General features: G+C 32.7%; 1 protein-coding gene across 1 annotated transcript in view; it reads left to right on the forward strand.

The window, feature by feature from the left end:
• Positions 1–1,348: 1,348 nt before the first annotated feature.
• The window catches only part of LOC130450988 (uncharacterized), a 118,142-nt gene continuing 99,430 nt past the window's right edge, over positions 1,349–20,060 (forward strand). The window contains exon 1 of the mRNA XM_056789765.1: positions 1,349–1,624. The gene's annotated coding sequence lies outside the window, so the exon portion shown is untranslated. The remainder of the gene's footprint in view (positions 1,625–20,060) is intronic.

Raw genomic sequence — 20,060 nt, forward strand, 5'->3', positions numbered from 1 at the left:
AAAAAATTAATGGAATGTTAGCGGAATGGGAAATCACAAATGAGAAAATTCACTGTTTTGTTTCTTCAGTGTAATTCGTTTTCCTGGAATCACTTCTTGTTACTTAATTTAAAACTTGTGAAATATTTTCCATTTATTTGTCAGTACTGAAATTAAAAAGGTTAAAATATCTTTGTACGTTTAATCTTATTAAACCGGCTCTTAAATGTACAGTCAAGGAAAATTATTGTTTAGCAGTTAAACATCATTTTCAAATAGATCGTGTTACTGTTTCCCGAAAATTTCATGATGAATTTTGTCTTTATAAATCTATAATACTACAATACGAATATACAATGTGAAGCTACTAAACCTCCATTGTCCTCGATTGTATTTAGTCCATTTGTTTATATACATTTTGATAAGTTGAAATCAAAAATTATATTCTGAGATAGCTATCAAAAAGATAATAAACGAATGGACAGAGTACAGATCTTTCATCTAACCCCGACTTAAATTCTCATATAACCACTTCTATTACATCCCTTGTATTTATATTTCGCGCTATTCCGTATATGTTGATCCGTAGAACTCTGTATACAACATCCCTATCTTATAGTTGGTTGTTATTGTAGATCAGTTGAACTCCGAATTTGTTCTCTTTAAGAACACTCTGGCATTACTGAAAAAATATTTGATCATCATCATTTTAGATTTTTATAAGAAGAGTTTTTATGTATTCCATTCAGTTTACTTTTAATTGAAACTTAGTACAACTCAGTACAACTAAAACAAAACTAAAACTTGGATGGCAAATATCTTCTATCAAGCCTGTATTATTTATTTGGTGGTTCCTATTCCACAACCTGCTTTTTTAGGAATTGATAATGATATAAATGATGTTCTAGAAATTGAAAACGAATTCTCTCAATAAATTTCGAGCTTTGATGAAACAGGATGTGCTGGACACTTTAAGATCTCTGAATCGTTCGTATTCTAATTCAATTGATATCGTTGCTTATATTGAAACAATTTGTTGCTGACAGATAAAAATTCAAAATCGTTAACATTCTAATTATAATTTATTTATTTATATAGCATCGTAAAGACATTTCATCAAGTATTTCAACAGTGTTTCAAATCATCGTTCAGGTGTTTTCTCACCTTGAGAAATTCTTTCCATGCACTTCTACCTCCAATCAAATTTGCATCAATTTAAATTCTCAATAGTAACTATCCGATCCTAAAACTAAGAAAAAAGCGCAAGGGTACAAAGTTTAGCTTCTGCGCGTTATCGTCTATTGATTTGCAGCTGTTCGTTTGCAGAGAATGCTGGTAAAGCCTTCTATGACCTCAGATCTTGGTCCGCAGTCGAGAATCGTAGTTTTCCGGGAAACGTATGGCATATTCCCGGTCGAGTGTTCGAATTTTCACTGCCATGTCGCGTCTAGTTGTCGCCGATAGAAACCGTCGCTTCGTTTGAGCGTTTCGCGGGAAAAAAGTTAGAAAATTTGTTTGTTAATTATTAAATGTTAGGTTAGGTTAGTTCAGCATGGAATTCTAAATTGAGGACTTCGAGAAATTGATATATAAAGTGAATGAAGGAATTACAACAGTAATCATAATTTTTCTGATAGTATTTTATGTAAGTTTTATTGATTCTATTGTTTTCATAGTATAGAAGCTATTTTAAAAAGAAAAACTATAGATTTACACAAGCAATGACATTAAATAATCATCCTTAAAATTTTCATTCGGTTTCAAGTCCTATTTCTAGACAGAATAGAGAAAGTTTTCGGATTGACTTCTTATTTTGATTATTTTCTTCAATCTTTTAAAATATGGAATGTAGTATGGGCAACTTTTGTACTTATTTTTTCTTCTACCTAACAACGTTGTCCATTTCGCTAAATTTAGCTTCATTTCTTCCATTTGATAAATCCTTTTCATTTTTGTTTTCCTTCTCAAAGATATTTCCTGCCCCCATCATTGTTTTTTCATCCTTCAATATGCCCATAGCGATTCAGAGGTTTCTTGTTTATGTTTCCTTTAATTGATTCTTCTTGACTCACGTTTCTAATGTATTTCTTATCAGTTTTATTTCTATTGTCATTATTTTTGTCTGATTCTTCCATCGAATTGTTCAATTTTCTGTTGCCTTTGTTATAATTATCATCAATGATGGTATTCAAATACTATTTATTATGTATTAACAATTTGTTGTTGTTCGAAAGATTCCTTATTATTTATCATGAACTTCGCATCATTTTTTGTCCTTACCACTTTTGTCATGAGGACCTACACTTTTTATTTCAGCGTAACTGTTTATTTTCGAAGTTTGCGTTATAATTCATAATACTCATGATTCCAAATGTTGATTTTACTGAACACATCATTATGAGGTGATGAAATGCTAGAGTAACACGATACTAGAACTGGATGCTTGAGAAAACACGCAGAAAATACAATTAATAGGAATAACAATGATAAAATCGTATGAAAGGAATCCAATAACAGTTAATACAAAAGCATAATCAATAGGAAAATATATACATTTAAGGTGGAGAAACAGAACGCAAAGAGAGGAGATTATAACTTATAACTTCAAAATAATAAAGAATAAAGAAACGAACCAATCCAGTAATATAACAAGCTATAAAGTAAGAGACGAAGAAACTAGAAGAAAAAAATAAATTTGTCACTCTCAAATGAAAACGGTCATATAAAACAATTGAAGTTAGAATAACATATAAAAAGTATATCGAAATAGCACATTCTTGGATCAATATAGTACGACAACTGATAAAGAATGGTCCCATTAGTATCTGGCCCAACAGAGAAAACACTTAAAAAGTTCATTACCTTTTTTATAATAAGAATCGTCAAGCTCTTCAAAATAGTCATTAACTGCCGTTACCACCTCTTCATCGTTGAATAATTTTGACCACCGAGCCATTTTTTCAATTCCGAAAACAGAAAACAATCCGAGGAGGTTAAATCTGGTGATAAGAGTGCATGAGGTAGCAACTAAAACTTTAATTCATTAATTTTGGTCATTACAATAACGGATGTGTGAGCTGGTGCATTGTCTTGATGAAACAACACTTTCTTCTTCGTGAAAGAATAAAAAGATTAAAGGTAATGAAAGGAATAAAAGACAAATACAACCAGGTATAAATAGAAGAATTATGAAAGTATGATAGTTATACACTAAAATATAAAACAGAATGAGATAAAACAAATAAACAAAAATGATGTAAACAATCGAATAAATGGATCAATAATGTGAAAACAAGCGGAGAGAATTAAATAACATTATAAATGAAAAAGTGGATGCGTGAAAAATGTAAGTATTATAGATTTTGGAAATATGCTAAAAATCTCTGAAAATAAGGAAGATTTCGAAGCAGTGTGGTAAAAAATATCATACTACCAAGACAACAAGAAAACAAGCAATTTGTGATAATTTAGTATATAACAGAATTTTAGAAGCAAGATTGAGATAACGATCTAGGAGTGCATGTGAATACCAAGGAATAATAACAGAACAAAATTGATGCGAAATTAACAAATAGAACCAATAAATCAACAAGATATCATTGTTCTATGAATAAAACGATCTTAGGATACAATAAAATTGTAACAACAGTCTCTACTATAACAGATGTAATAAAGATAAATTATAAAAAACATAAAATTAATGATATTTAAATGAAAAATTTGTGAAAAAACCAAAGAGGGACATAAATTAAGACATAATGGAAATAAAAGGACAAAATAATCAATTAAATTAAAAAAGAAACGGCATATAAGGAGCGAGCAACAAACCATTGAGTGACAAGACTAGATAAAATGAGATGAAGTAAAGGAGAAATTCTGAAGAGAATGGGAGGCATGGAGATTGAGTGGGAATTCAACGCCTGAATGGGCCTTAGAATACAACAAGTATAAGAAGAATATGAAGCTGATATCAACAGAATATAAGGATAAATATAATTTCCTCTTCAAAATATAACCTATTTTATTTTTCATCAAATTTACAACCATCGAAGAGAGAAGAAATTTTAATACTAATTAATGTAACATAATAATGTGTTTCATTTAAGAAAATTATGTTAAATGTATTGACAAAAGAGCTACTTGTATATCGACTGTTTTTATCTCAAAAGCTCAACCAATATGGGGACCAGTTCATAACTAAATTGATTGACGGTTCAATTTTAGTTGCATTATCGACGACGGCTCATCAGTAAATTCAATTGATGTCCAAGTGTCATAGACGTGGTCACATTTTTAATATATATTTTTTAATGTATATTCGATTGTATCAGCTGTCGAGTCCAATAAAATGGATACCGACTAAATTTTCCATATCAATCGACTATTTTGTCGTAAAAAAAAATTCTTTTAATTTATTTGTATTTTGACCGAGAAGTGACTGATTGTGGAAAATATTTCCCATTTAAATGAAATAATCATAGTTCGACATGATTGAATGGAAATCACTAAATTTCAAATTCAATATTGGGTAAAAATACATCTCCGAAATCCCTCCTTTCAAATCGGAACCGCACTGCCAAAACACAACTCCAATATCTACCAAAAATTAGGTCATTGATTTAAATGCGTCGGCGGCAGGACAAACAGTTTAGTATCCGTCGAACAAATAACAAAAAAAGGATATTTATGTTCTCTTAGTACAAACTGCTGTAATGAAAATATTGATAGATTACATTTCATTTGAGAAACTGTCAGTGGTGAAATAAAGTGAACATTTGGAAATATATTGTTATTATCAAGCTCTTACATATTATTAGAAAAAATGGACCAAAAATACCAAACAATCATTCAATCCCTAATTTTTTCAAATTTTAACTTTTCAAATATATGTAGCAATTGCTTACGGCTACTTTGAAACTAATAAATAAAATGATAAATTTTTAAGTCTAGAATACAAAATAATGTCATTGTTCAAAAAAATACGAAGCTTTGAAAGAAGGCCACGAAGTGGTAAGTTGGAATTCCTGGATTCGTTGGTAATTTGTCCCAGCTATTAAGTGGACATGGATGCTTTGCAGCATACTTCTGCAGATGCAAAATAAAAGACTCGCCACTTTGCCAGTATTGTGGCAATGAACGGGACGATGTTTATCATACCTTTTTTGCGTGCCCTAGGTGGCAAAATGAAAGAAGACGAGCTGAAACAGAAGCAAATACCATCATAACCCCAGAAAACATAGTCCAAACCATGCTACAGTCTCCTACAATGTGGAACGTGATATCTACTATGGCGTCGAACATTATAACACAAAAGGAAAGAGACGAAAGAACAGGAGCAATTAGAAACTATTAGACAAAAAAAGGATAAGAGGCAGGGCATCACGACGAAGTAATACCTTTAGGTGGTTCCATCGCGATGCCAGCAGGCAGGAAAGAGGGAAGGGTTTAGTCGGTCGGTGAATGCTGGAGGCAGCACCAACCCGGCACTATTCGAGCAAATAAGACCGCCATGTGCCAAGCTTGAATGTCTGGTAGCAGATTCCTAATTCTCTAAAAAAAAACAAAACAAATATATATATATATATATATATATATATATATATATATATATACTGAACCTGTTCATACTACAACTACCCCAACACGAAAATTTTGTGTCGGTTAAATGTCAGCATTTGTCATATGTGAATGATTTTTATTGGTAATTAGAAAAAAGTGTATGTAAAAAGATGTGAAATATAGATGGCGCAGTCATTAGGATTCTTCCAAAGGAATTATGATTAGTATTAAAATTGTATTGCTTATTCTAGTGTGTAGATACAAATCATGATGTGTAAGTATATAACTTATATTAACTGAATATAGATTGAAACATGTTTGGTTCCATGATTATGGGAATTGAAATATTAAGCATTTTCAGCTCTAGCAATGCTTTAACACTAGCTGTGCTCTTTTTTCAGCTTCTATTTGATTCAAAAGACCAACTGAGATGGAACATTTTAATAATTTCACATGTGGTAATTTTGTTTTACGACACCAAGGACTGGGTCGCCCTACCAGAGCTGTTCTGCCTGAACACATTTAAAACTCACTGTTCAGCTCCAGATCCCTAATTATCTCTCCTACATTCATAATGGAATTCAATGCATTAAGACAAGGCAACTAGATGATCTTGAGCTTTATTTTATTTTCCTTAATTTTTGTTGGATTCCGTATCATGTGGTACTTCCTAAGACAGCAATACCCTATAAGAAAGCCAACGATAAGGCGTAGCATATTTTTGCTGAGTTCCAGGTATTTCTTACATCTCACAGGATGCTGAAGGAACTCTCCTAAGTAGTCACATCCGCTAAAAAAATTCTATTTCAGATACTTCCTTATAGTGGTATTCCCTCTTGTAATTGCACTTTTCCATACCAGCTCCCGTTCAGTGTAAAACATTTATTAAGTTTTCTTCGGCACTCACAAATAGTAGTTTCTTTCTAGAATCATTTCTCAACATGTTTCATTAGCAAGTATTTCTATCGAAGTTGAAATTTCTGGCATCGTTCATGATATTCATACTGAACACACTGTTTACACTACCACTACACCAGCACTTACAATTACATTGTTTGACGCGTGTTTCGATAATCAAGTTATCGTCTTTAAAGACAGAATGTAATTGTGAGTATCGGTGCAGTGGTAATGTGAACTGTGTGTTCAGAAGTGGTAAGTACTAAAGTGAACGTCAGTGCTAGAATTGGTATTCACAACTTTTTGAGAAATTTGATGTCAAGATGAATCTTCACATTGTCGGCCAGTCGATGAAAGTTTATACAATTCCATCTCCCGATCTAAACGTCGACCATTAAAAAATGTTAACAAAAAGTAGCTCGATACATTGGTTTCACGTAAATAAAGGTGAAAAAGTTTATGTACATTCAGTGTACATTTTCGAAACTCATGATTACGGGCCATAAGAAGTTAGATCACGTACAATGACAATGTGCGAAGGAGATCCTAGTTGAAAAGACTGAAGAAAGAAATTGATGTTTAGTGTTTAATAGGAATGAAAGGGAATCGTTTATCATGGGCTGCTGGAAACGATTAATTCGATTAACCACACTGATAAAACTAAAAAAATGATAAAAAACCGCCAGAATTTATCAATTAGTAACTTTCCACAGCTTCCAAGATTCTCATTTGTGTCGATATCTACGAAATTGTTCTAATAGTGTAAAACTGACTTTAAAAAATGCTTGTTGTAATTACTTGATTCGGTTGATTTTTATTGATGAATTTCCATTCTATTTGGGTTTTCCAATAAGAGGTGTTATTTTGAACAGCCCGCTATTTCGGTAAATGTCACTTTTGAAGCTGTCATATTTTGACAATTGACAAGTAGAAACTACGCCATTAATGAAAATGGAACGATACGCGCTTCAACAACGCATTGAAATTATTAAAATTCACTATAAAAATGGTGAAAGTTTGGCAGCGACGGTTCGTAAAATTAAAACATTTTTGGGTCGACGTGAAGCACCTTCTCGGACCGCAATACAGAAATTGGTGGAAAAATTTGAGCTGTTAAGACAAGTAAGTGATGTGAAGAATAAAACCCGTGCACGTCGCTCAAGAACAACTGAGAATATTGTTGCTGTAGTCCAAAGTGTTGAAGAAATCCCAGGTTTGTCCATTCCTCGTCGTTCTTTGGAATTAGCCATTCCACAAACGTCATTACACCGTATTTTGCATAAAGACTTGGGTCTTAAGGCCTATAAAGTTCAGTTAAACACAAGAACTCAAGCCGGCCGATCATCAACAACGTCGTGTCTTTGCTGATTGGGTCCTTGAAATGCATGAAAATGATTTCCACCTTGGTGGTTACGTCAATATACAAAATTGTCGAATCTGGGGCTCGGAAAACCCAAGAGTGATTGTTGAAAATCCTCTCCAACCTCAACGCGTGACTGTTTGGTGTGGTTTATGGTCTGGCGGTGTCATTGGACCTTACTTTTTCGAAAATGAGGCTGGAGCAACAGTTACGGTGAATGGATTGCGCTATCGAGAGATGATTAATGATTTTTTATGGCCGGAATTGGATGGTATTGATTTGGACAACAATTTACTTTCAACAAGACTGTGGCGCTACGTGCCACACAAGCAACGAAACTATCTCGATCATTTACGCGAAAAATTTCCGGACCGTGTTATCTCAATTGGCCACCGAGATCTTGTGATTTAACACCTTGCGACATTTTCCTTTGGGGCCACGTGAAAGATAAGATCTACGCCAACAGTCCAGCATCAATTCAAGACTTCAAAGATGGAATTCGTGAGGCTATCGAGGACATAGAGGAGCCGCTCTGCAATTTGGTTACGGAAAATTTCATGAAAAGGATATGTTCCTGTAAGCGCAGTCGTGGCGGCCATTTGGCTGATGTTGTGTTCCATTATTAACGGCATACCTTCCTCTTTATAATGAAATAAACATCCGATCATTTGTCTCAAAAAATGGCATTTTTCTTTGAATATCAAAATAACACCTCTTATTGGAAAACCCCTTATAAAGAAATATCGAGATGTTTGCCCTATGTAAATTGCATCACAATTATTATAAGGAACGCTATCAAAAAATAAATGTGTTCAAAAAGTTTAAAATTTGAGTTGCCAGGGTCTTTCTTTGTATCTATCAAATTACAGATTTGAATGGATCGATCCTTCGAATACAAACAACATCGTCAATATGCAAAATTCATACATTTCCTTCGCTTATTGGGTACAACACGGGTGACATATTCTGCCAGATCTAAAATGGTATATACTATTGTTTGATTTATCTATTAACTAGAAATAAAATAAATCGCATACATCGTAAAAATTAATAGTCCTCGCATAAACCATTCCGTAAATGTTAGACTCGGGTACCAAATAGTCGCTTAATCAACCGTAAAGAGTTTTATAATACAGCGCTGCCATTTCGACTGAATTTATTGCAAAAAAAAACCTGTTAGCTGCTCACTGAATAATCAGGTCAACTTTCAGATGGTCTCTCCCGTTTTATAAAAATATAATAGATTTACGTCCGATGCACAACCCACGGCATTCTTGAGAAACTAAATAAAAATTTCCTGTTGACGTTTAATAGCGCGGTAGCTGGAGTTATTAGAAAAGATTGCCCACAAGGTATACACCAGAGAGACAAGGTTTATAGCGGTGAGGTTAATTGTTAATAACAACTTGATGGTAATGGGAACAATAACGGGATTGTAGCTAATGGAAGTTGTATGTATAATCGATTCCATCAAATTGATGTTTACCATTACATCATACCTAAATAGCAGTAAGTCAAAACAAAGTACCTACTTTTACTTTGTCGTGTGCACAACTTGTGTAACTTTGGATATTTTATCAGTGTAACTGTTCTGAAAACACTGTTTACACCACCACTACACCAACACTCAATTACACTGTTATCGTCTTCAGAGACTGTACAGAACTGTAAAAGAGGAGTATTCTCGCCCAGCTTACGACTCCGTGTGAACCCGCCTTAAAGCTATTTAAAGTTTACATTTCCGTAAAGGAAAGAAAGCTGCTGCGGCTCACTAAGATATAAAGAGTTTATGGTACTGATTGCTTATCAGAATTGTTATAAAAAATTCCGTTCTGAAGATTTTTTCCTTAAAGATGTACAACGTTCTCATCAGCCTAATGAAGTTGATGATGAGCAAATCAAAGTTATAATTGAAGAGGATTGTCATATAACTGTTCGAGAGGTTGTGAAGAGGCTACATGTATCGCATACAACAAAGAAATTCATTCATTCAACATAAAGAATCAACAATCGCGATATGCACCTTAAACGAAATGACACCGATCCTTTCATGTAAAGAATCATCACTGGTGATGAAAAATGGGTCCTGTATAGAGTAAACACGATGAACCTGCACAAACCACATCATAAGCTGAGAAACAACAAAAAAAGCTCTTGCTGTCTGTTTGGTGAGATTACAAAGAAGTTGTGCTTTTTGAGCAGCTTTTAAGGAATCAACATGGTGTTTACTGTCAGCAAATAATTAATCTGGATGAAGCAATCAAAGAAAAACGTCTAGAATTTTCAGAATTTTTTTTCCAGTGTTTTTTCATCAAAAAGAAACTTTTTAAGGAACGTCGTAAATAATTTAATTATTAACGACCACCATAATTAATGTGCAAAGAACACTCATGAATAACCAAGTTGAATAATTAGTCCAATTAAATTGAATAATTGAGTGATTTGAAGTCAAAATCTAGAAGTTTTTTATAATCTAATCGTAATACAAAAAAAATCGTAGACGCAACAAAAATTTAAATAAATGAAATAAAGAATGCAAATCTTGGATTAAGATTCATTACCCGCATCGATAAAGCTAAATTACGTACTGAATCGAAGAATACGCCTTTGTACAAATTTATTAGGATAGGAATTCAGGTGAATGGAAATGGAATGGAAAATTCTATATACCGAAGTAGCAAGAAAAAGAGAATTTTATTTTTACAGCCTTTTCGTGCAAAATCTTCACGTTAAAGAAGCGTCAAACGTCTCGTAACCAAAATTGATATGCAAATAACATTATTCGAGTTTTGGGTTCAAGTACATCCGGATTTTACAGTGTGTTGTGTGTCTCATCAGTTCATGATTTATCCGAACAAATACGCACAGATTAATATAAAAAGTTGAAAATATATTTTTGTTTTTTAACTGATTCATATTTACTCTTCTTATTCATTTGTAACCACCCTAGAATTTGGCACAGAATTAGTCTTTCTATAAATTTTTCTCTATTCGCATCAATAACTGATTTTAATTCTACATCTCTTTTAATTAATCATATATTTTATCTACTACCATGCGTAAAGTACGTACTTTAGACACACACTAGAGTGCGCCAAACTTTAATTTACGCACTAGCGCCTAAAAAAACATACTTCAAGCTGTGCTGCGTAAAAAACGTATTATTAAGGTCTTCGCAGTGAACTCTCTTCGATGCGCATTGTAATTAAGTTACAGTTATTATGTTAATTGAGACAGAGACTCACGTACTGCTTTGATATTGACATTTGGACGACTTGTTTTTTGGAGACCAGTGTGTTTGGCATCTCCAACGGATCCGGTCTCCTGGAATTTTTAAATATATCTCTTTAAAGTTAAAACCTATTCCGACCATATTTTGTATGAAATTTTCGAAATGCGGCCGTCAATCTTCCACTATTTTCGGAATATTGTTGAATAATGGAGACACGTTGTTCTATCATGTAACGCTCCATTTTTTCTAACACTAAACTGCCAGCTGTCGTATTTTTTGTAGAATTGTCAATACTTTACTGCGTATATAGCGATAAATTTGAATCTTGTGCTAATTTTGTGACACCTTTACAAAAGAATCAGGTTTGTTTTCGCGACTGGGACACGTTTACCTGGTTTACCCTGTGGGAAAATCGAAAATCAAATATTTGTAGTTGTAAATTCATTCTATGAGTAAATGAATTTTTCTATATAGATTATTTAGCATTTTTCGATCAGGTCTTTCAATGCTCTGTTTTGTAAAATGTACAAATCTGCGATTATATCATGGATTCTTCAACGACGATTTAACGGTCCATACAAAACCAAATAGACCTTTCGAATGACGATCCTTTTATGCCAGATCTAAATCCCTAAAAGTTCAATCAATTTGCGGTATGTTTCAGCTTGTAGAAAAGATCGGACAAAAAGGATTTCACGGATAAGGAGAATAATGAGATAATTAGAATAAATATAATCGGGAGTATAGTTCAGATTAAGAGGTGATTTGTTTCTCAATAAAGACTGTCTAACTAAATAAATCAGTTCCACTAATCCGTGAAAGATACGGTTCACGTTTAGTACTCTAAATTTTTAATTCAAATCAACATTTCTATATCGATTTCAAGTGAAGGTTTAAGAATGTTTTCTCCTAAAATTGCTGCTCCTTTAAGGCTGTATAATTAAATCTTAATTAGCGACTATCACATCTCTGAATAATTTACACACGTTAAAATTTGTTTACCCTAGTTGGTTGCCCGTAAACGTAATTGAATTCCGTGACGTAGAGAAACTTGTGCTTTGTAAATTAACAGAAACGAGTATTATAATTTTGTTAAAAAATACTATAATTGAATTTAACCAACAAATATTATTTGTCAATAGACTTTGCACTATAATAAATTATATCTTATCTAATCGTCACAAAAAAGAGACGCTCCACTGCGAACTGAATAGTAAGTAAACATCTTATCCAGGTCTGCATTACAATATTCAATTTGTAGAATCAGTGAATTATTTAAAAGTATAGATAAACATGAATATTACACAAAAAATTATCCCTTGGAATTCCTTAATACTCAATAAAATAATACTAAAAAAAATAATAAGGATATTATACATACAATATACAGTCAGTAGTTAGTTATGAGCTTTGCAAGTGTGCAGTATATTCAAGGCCAAATCATTCTTAAATAAAAATTTTGTGAACAATAAAGTAAGTGGCAACCGTGGCTTCAAGATTAAATATCAAAAAGTCGATCTTCAGATTCAAATACTAATACTTCTCAGACTGCATTCTACATAATAGTAAGTGTGACAAAGAGACGAAAATTTCAAAAAAATTGAACCTGATAAGTTAATTCCAATATGCGAAAGAATTTACAGTATGTTCGGATCAAATATAATGCCAATTTTTTAAAGTATTCTTCTAGGTCTGAAAAGGCATATCCTTGACATATGTTTGGTACGAACATTGGGAAGATAAAAAAAATATAACATCACATATAACATTAGGCAAAAGGCAAAAAGTAATGGAAATTAGTCACATGATAAAGTGGAGAAATGGTTCGGAAGTATGATAATGAAAGAAGACAAATCTATTATTTGGATGAAACATGGTTTAATAGCCGCCTTCCTATTCGTGAATCCTGAAAAATCCTGAAATAAGTGGAAATTTAAAACGAATGCACCCTAATCCGGAGCTAAACATATTTCATTACGGTGGGAGGCACCGGGATTTTGAAGGGACTCTTTTTGTGTCTTGGTTCAAAGAAAAACTGGTACCAGTACTGTATCTAAATAGGGTAATTGTATTAGATAACGCCTTGTATCATTCCAACTACCTACTCTTCTTGAATAAGATTTATATTTCGAAGAGCATTGTACAAAGAAGCAACTCATAGAGGTTTAAGGATTAAAAATAATTGCTCAAGAATATAATGGCCAAGAAAAATGGTTACACTGTTTTAAATTACCTTTTTACCTTGTGTTTTAATTCCGATCGAAGTTCACCCAAAAATTCTTCCGAGATTTTGAGAAATGGCATAAATCAAATAAAGATAATTGAGCACCAATATATGCAACATGTACCAGTTTCAAATAGACTTGTAATTGATTTAAACAACAGTGATTTTGAGGAAGATAAATATCATGCTAGTGATTTAGAATAATTTTATTGTATTATATGTATTATAAATGAAGGATAACATTTTCAGCTCTAAGAGTAACTTTCATCAGAAAGTGCTATGTAACTTAAACTCTAATTTTATAGTTCCAAATAAAACTTAATTTTACTGAAATTATTTTGGCTTGTTGTATTAAGTACAGCTTTGTCAATTATTGCTGATCTATGAGACGATTTTGGGTTTACAAAATGAAAATATCTGTGATAATATTTTAGCTGTGATCGATATTTCTTGGTGGATCTATTATGTATTTGACTGAAATATAAGCAGTAATAGTAACATTTATTTTTTCATCAGTAATTTTATTCCTGTGCCAATAATAATTCTTTCTTTTTTAGTTTAAATATTGTTAAAGCGTGTTTTTAAGCTTTCCTATACTATTTTTCATTATTTTTTACTTTATAATATAACTATGAAAGCGTGTTTTTCCATAAATTCGAAATAAAATTTATTATATTTTCTATTAAATCTCTCAGTTATTTTTTGTGACGCATTTTTCCAAAAATGAACGTTGTACGTTCTATGAATTTTGTGCATTACATAATTATAACTGTATATATTAATATTTTCACTAATAATCCTATCGGTGAAGCGACCGGGAAAAAACCTCACTACTTGATTTCCCAGCCACTGTTTTTCTGAATGTGTTCGAGTTCCATCATCTTTCTTGAAGCAAATTTGAGTACAACTCACCAGCTAGATTTTTTCGATTACATTTAAAAACAGATAATCCTAAATCTAAGCCTAAACTGTCGAAACACAACAATAACATCATAACTAGGTCAATGCATACTAAATTCTATAATTATTTCATTATTGTGTGTCGCATTGTTATTTTTGGAAATTAGTATTAGAATTCAAAATCTGCTATGGACAATTGACAGATTAAATGAATTGTTATACTTAGAAAATCGATCAAAAACTACATTAATTGCCAATTAAACTTATGCTGTCGACCATTGACTGCGAAAATAGATCACTTTTGAAAAGCTCATGTAATATCACCAATTATTATTTCCAACGACAATGAAAGCTTCCATTTACACAAGTTTGCCTAAAAAGTTTCCCATTTAAACACTCCAAGCAAACTATTGATTTATAATTTCCATCGAAAGTCCATTGTTTTATTCGTTAAGCAAAATTTCAATTACATTTGGCGAACATGATGTTTCATATCATCAAAATATCAAATTAAAGGAGAATTGAATAATATCTAATTAAAAATACGTTTCGTTGTTGAGAGATGAATCGTCGAATACAGCTAGGGTGGATTGAATAATATCGTGAGTGTAGATATGTTTGAAAAGGAATATCTACGATCCATATGAGCCAAATACAAAGTGAATTACGAACAGTAAATATGAAAGTGGTGAAACTACGTATGAAATGGGTGCCGCAATTCCAAATGGGATCATTAAAAATTAGAGCCAATCATAACTCCAAAGAAATGAACAAAGCAACCAGACGTAACGTTATAAAAATCATTTCCACAAATAGGGACCAATGGTAATTATTACTGAAAAATATCTATTTCCATTGACATCGGCTAATGATTGGCTGTTACAGGATGATACAGTCAATTGGAGTTAACTGTGAATTTTTTATCTCCATGCTCCCTTTGTAGCGTTTTTATTTAAGAAATTGTGTATTTTCATAATTTTTTGGGCCACTCTTTTGATTATCTATAAATACTTTTTGATTTGTTTCGAGTTCCTTGTCTATTGTTAGTGTTTTCTATTATATTTCTCATTTCAACTGTTTTTTCGCCTTTTTTAAAAAGGACCGACTGCATCAAGCGCAAGTAGGAAGCTGACACGAGTGAGAGGCAAAAGAGCTAGTGCGGAAATAAAAAATAACATTTTGAGTGATACCTCAAAATAGTGACGAAAAAACTGAAAGCACTCGCTCCTTACGAGTCGACTATTGACCGAAAGAAGGAAATTATTAAAAAACTGTCTTCAATAAAATCAAAATACACAAAGTAACGTCGAACCGTTTACTGACCAAAAGATAGCCAACGTAGCTTGGAAGTATCTAGCATAGCAAAGCACCAGGACCAAATGGGATACTTTCAGACACTATAAAGATACTAGTAAACTTGAAACCAAACTGGATCAAAGACATCATGAACGATCTATTAGCGAAACAACACTTTCCCGACTCAAAAAAAACGATCCAAACTTATCAAGTTTCTGGAAACCTTGATCATAAACAGAGTGACCAGAGAGATAGAATTGAATGGATCAAGGAATTCAAAATAAAATGCTGTTGCCAATTTTTTTGGCAACTGAATAAACATTGTCTAAGATAAAGGTTAATGGATTGAACTAGAGGAGGGTCTATATCTATCAGTGGATGAAAACGGCTGATAAATATCATGATGAATTTTTTAAAGATTGTATGAAATAATTTGTCATATAATAATTAATATGATGTAGTCGTAAGATTACTATTGTTAGAATTTCGTTTCACAATAGCAATAAAAACATTTTTCACTGAATATATCAGAATATAAGAAAAGAATAAATCTTGGAATTTTCTGCCTATTATCTACGAGGTAATAAATAAAATTGAAAAGCAGTTTCCGCTAGCTTGACATATAATAATGAAGAAGGAGATCTTTACAAGTAAAAGACTACCGATACAATTTTAGCGATAGAAATTGAATATTTCAATCTTCAATGCAACTCTACGATGTACTATCAAAAAATAAATTAATGGAATATTAACCAGCCATTACTCATGGTGAATCGATTTCAACTATTATAACCCCTCACGTGCTGAGTCAGGCAACGACAGGCCGGATAGGTCGTAGTTCTTGATAGGATAGTGGACGAGCACATAGACCATCTGATAAGTCCGTTTTGCCACATTTGATATTCGTAAAAGCCGATGTCCTTTGCAGGCACTTTGAGCCTAGTCATCAGTTTAATTTCGCGCTTATTTAAATGTAGCAGTTGTTTGGCAAGTGAAGCAGAAAGCATATGTTTGCATTAGCTTTAATCTTTAATAGACGTAACAGTAATACTTTTGGCTACACCAAGAAGTTCTTGGCTACACCAAGAAGTTCATTTAGCCGTTACCATCTGATTCTACTATGTCAATCTGTAACTGTAACTGCTACTTTAGTGAGATCATATTTGTAATGTCTGTCGTGATATAAGACTTTTGAATAACACATTATTAATATAATAATCAGATTTGAATACAAGTATAAGTTATCAATTATTTCAGTAAAGATCTTGATCGGGTATACATATAAATATTACCTTTATAGGGCTATTTAAACCTCAATTAGTGGCGTAATTCTTTCAAATATTATTTTATAATTCAATTACAAGAAAAATCATAGTTGGCACTGCTCATTTATGTTCGTGTAATTTGATAATCACGGCTAAATCAAAATATATTTTAGTTATTTATTATTTCTCCAATAAATTACGCGAAATCATTATAACAAAACATGCTATTACCTTCTGAATGCTACTTACCTACCAATATATTAAGCATTTATCAAAATTATGTATACCTAAATGGTAGTAGTATGATTCACTACACAATAATAATAAAAATCTTAATACAAAATTAGTTACACGAATCGAATGGCTACGGAAGAGAAAATATCGTTCTGATCTCCCTATTCCCGTAGCTCTCTTTTATCCGTTCAAAAATCAACATTAGCGAACATTATTTACAAAACATTTGCTTTTATGGTATAATAGTAGGCCGTTCATAACGGAAGTTGGAAAATAGTGTTCGTGACATTCCCAGTTCCATTTCTCAACGTCACTTGAAAAAACGCCGGAAAATAAATCTTCGCCGTTGTTTTTTTTTTTCACCAAAGTCATTTCTTTTTTTCTTGGTATGTTGACTGAAAGAAACGTCTAGGCTTATCACAATGGTATATTTGTAACGATAATTCAAAAATTTTTCATCACTCAAGTCCAGTTTATCAATTACGATTATTAATTTGTTAGATAAGTCTATATCAGTAACTTTTATCTGTTGGTTAATTTGTAAGACGGTTATCTTTCACTTTCAACTAGCAGATAAGCCTGTTAACTTAAAGATATCCCGTAGAACAGCTCTTTGAGGATTGACATCTGAAGTCAAATAGTTTTGGGAAATATATTTGATTTCTGGTCTGTGTAAGGTTTATTGTATTTTTACTGGTACTTTGTGAGCGAAATTTATTTCAAATAAATTAAAAATACTAACACTAGGAAGCACTTTTACCCTCAAAATGAGAAATTTACTCACTATTTTTAAACTAGGAGAACAATTTTTGGAAACCTGAAGGTTTCCATGGACGGTTTTTTCAATACTTGGTAGATAGCAAATTCAGAACCGTGCATAGCAGGAGATTGCACAGAAGATATCTATAAACGCTTCCAATAACCATTCCAAGAATAACGGTGCAAATTAGCAGGTTGCAACAATCCTTATATGTCACCGTGAGTTGATAAAACCCGTATAGGCTGATGTACGAACTAAACTACTATGGAGTAGAGTTGGGATTTGATTACTTTCTGGAAAACGTATTTATCAAAAATATCGTCATTATTATTTGAATTTCATTCATTGTAAGATAAAACACTTAGCTTTGATATCAATGTGATATTCTTCGAACTTATTATATGAAATTGTTTTGTTTTCTAGCAAAACTTTCAATTTCTGATATAACCATTTTCATCGGCTTAGGTCAAGATATTCATCCTGGTATATCAGGCTGCTCCATTACTTAGAATTGTTGCCTCCAAGCCATTAGTATCAACGGTAATATTTAGTCACTTCCCATAGAAATGATTGGAAATTCACCTGTATATTTTCTACGTGTGAAACTAGTGAAACCCATAGAATGATTTGTAAGTAGTTCTTTCAGATCGTCACCATCATAAAATTGTTAAATACCAAGGAGGTACTTAAGATATGAAAAGAGATGATAGTCGCTAGGAGCGAGATCCGGGCTGTACTGAGTATGAACGAACACTTCCCAGCCAAATTCCTACAGGAGTTTTTTTGTCCTTATCGCAGTATGAGGTCGGGAATTATCGTGGAAAAAACAATAGCTTTTGACAAATATCCTAGGCGCTAGTTTGATCTCCTAGTTTGGTAAGAAATTAATCAGAAAAATGCCTTTTCTGTTCTTCATTGTTGCAAAGAATTAACTGATTTGCAATACAATTTATTGCCTCATTCATCATTCTCACCTGATCTGGCTCCATTCGATAATTTTCCCAATTCAAGTAGTCAAATTTACGCTACCTTTCTTTACACTGGAATATTCCATTCAGAAACTGTCTTCAATTTATTTGGAATGTGTCTTCTTATAAAACTAAAATTAATACCTCCCAAGGCGCAAGATACGCGTAGGTCGTACATTAAGCCGTAAGCATTAACCGTAACGTCAGTTTAGGCCTTGTTTTAGCACACCGACGCGTCTACTTGATAAGTAAAAGGAAAGATAAATTGTGATGCTTCACAGGAGTGTCAAACTTTATAGTAGTCTTGAAAGGTTGAATAAAATTTGATACGGAAATTTCGGAAAATTTAGGAAATTATTCTTTATGAAAAGTTCAAGTGCTGTAGTTCGTCGAAGAAAAGCAGATTTATTTATTGTTATAATTAATAATAGCACTGTTTTCAAGAGATATTTGAATGTGGAGAGAAGATAATTGTTTCAAAAACAAAAATTTGAATAAAGTAAAACTTTGAACTTTTAAACGTCAGATTGATTTTAAATTTTTCATACTCATTAATTGAAAACCAATTTGTATGATGGACGAAATACGGTCTCAAATGGACGAGAGAAGAAAATAATAATAAAAAGAAATTAGGGAAGCTAGTTTGAAGAAATATTGAATGGAATAGAAAACTTGTCGTGCCAGCAATGAGGTCTGGTTATTAAATAACGAGACGGGTTACGAAAAAAAAGTTTTATTACAAAAATTATTCTACATTCGAATGCTCCCCTTCTCTATTTTTCCCATCCCTCGCCACACACTTTTCCATACGTTTTTTCCATTGATCGAAGCATTGCTGGAAGTCTTCTTTCGCTTTACCGCTTCCATCGATTCAAATCGGGTCTCTTTCAAAGCAGATCTTTTTCTAACCTTTCAAGGAAATCTTTGTCGTGTGTAATTCCTCTTGTAAAACTTTTCTAACCGTTTCTTTAACGGCGTTTACAACCTGGGCAATCATCCGGATTCTCATTCGACGATCTGCACGCACAATTTGGTTGATTTTGGTCACTGTTTTCGGAGTTGAAACAGTCACAGGCGACCTGGGTGCTGATCATCTTCAGTGCTCTCTCTGCCCTCACTAAAGCGCCTGCATCACTCAAAAACACGCGCGCCAGATAAAGAATTGTCCTCATGGGTATCTTGCAACAATTTATAGCACTCAGTTGGGTTTTTTTTTTCAATTTAACGGGAAGTTTGGGATTGATACTTTGCCCCTGTTTTTCGTCATAGATGGTTTTCAGCACGAGAAAAAAACACGTTCGTTTCAAACCGTTACTGCACAAATACTATAATAGTGACGAGATAAAGAAAAATTGAAATAGTCAACACCATAGATAGCTAACATGG

The sequence above is a fragment of the Diorhabda sublineata genome, chromosome 1 (assembly GCF_026230105.1).
Source record: "Diorhabda sublineata isolate icDioSubl1.1 chromosome 1, icDioSubl1.1, whole genome shotgun sequence".
In the NCBI taxonomy this organism is placed as follows: Eukaryota; Metazoa; Arthropoda; class Insecta; order Coleoptera; family Chrysomelidae; genus Diorhabda; species Diorhabda sublineata.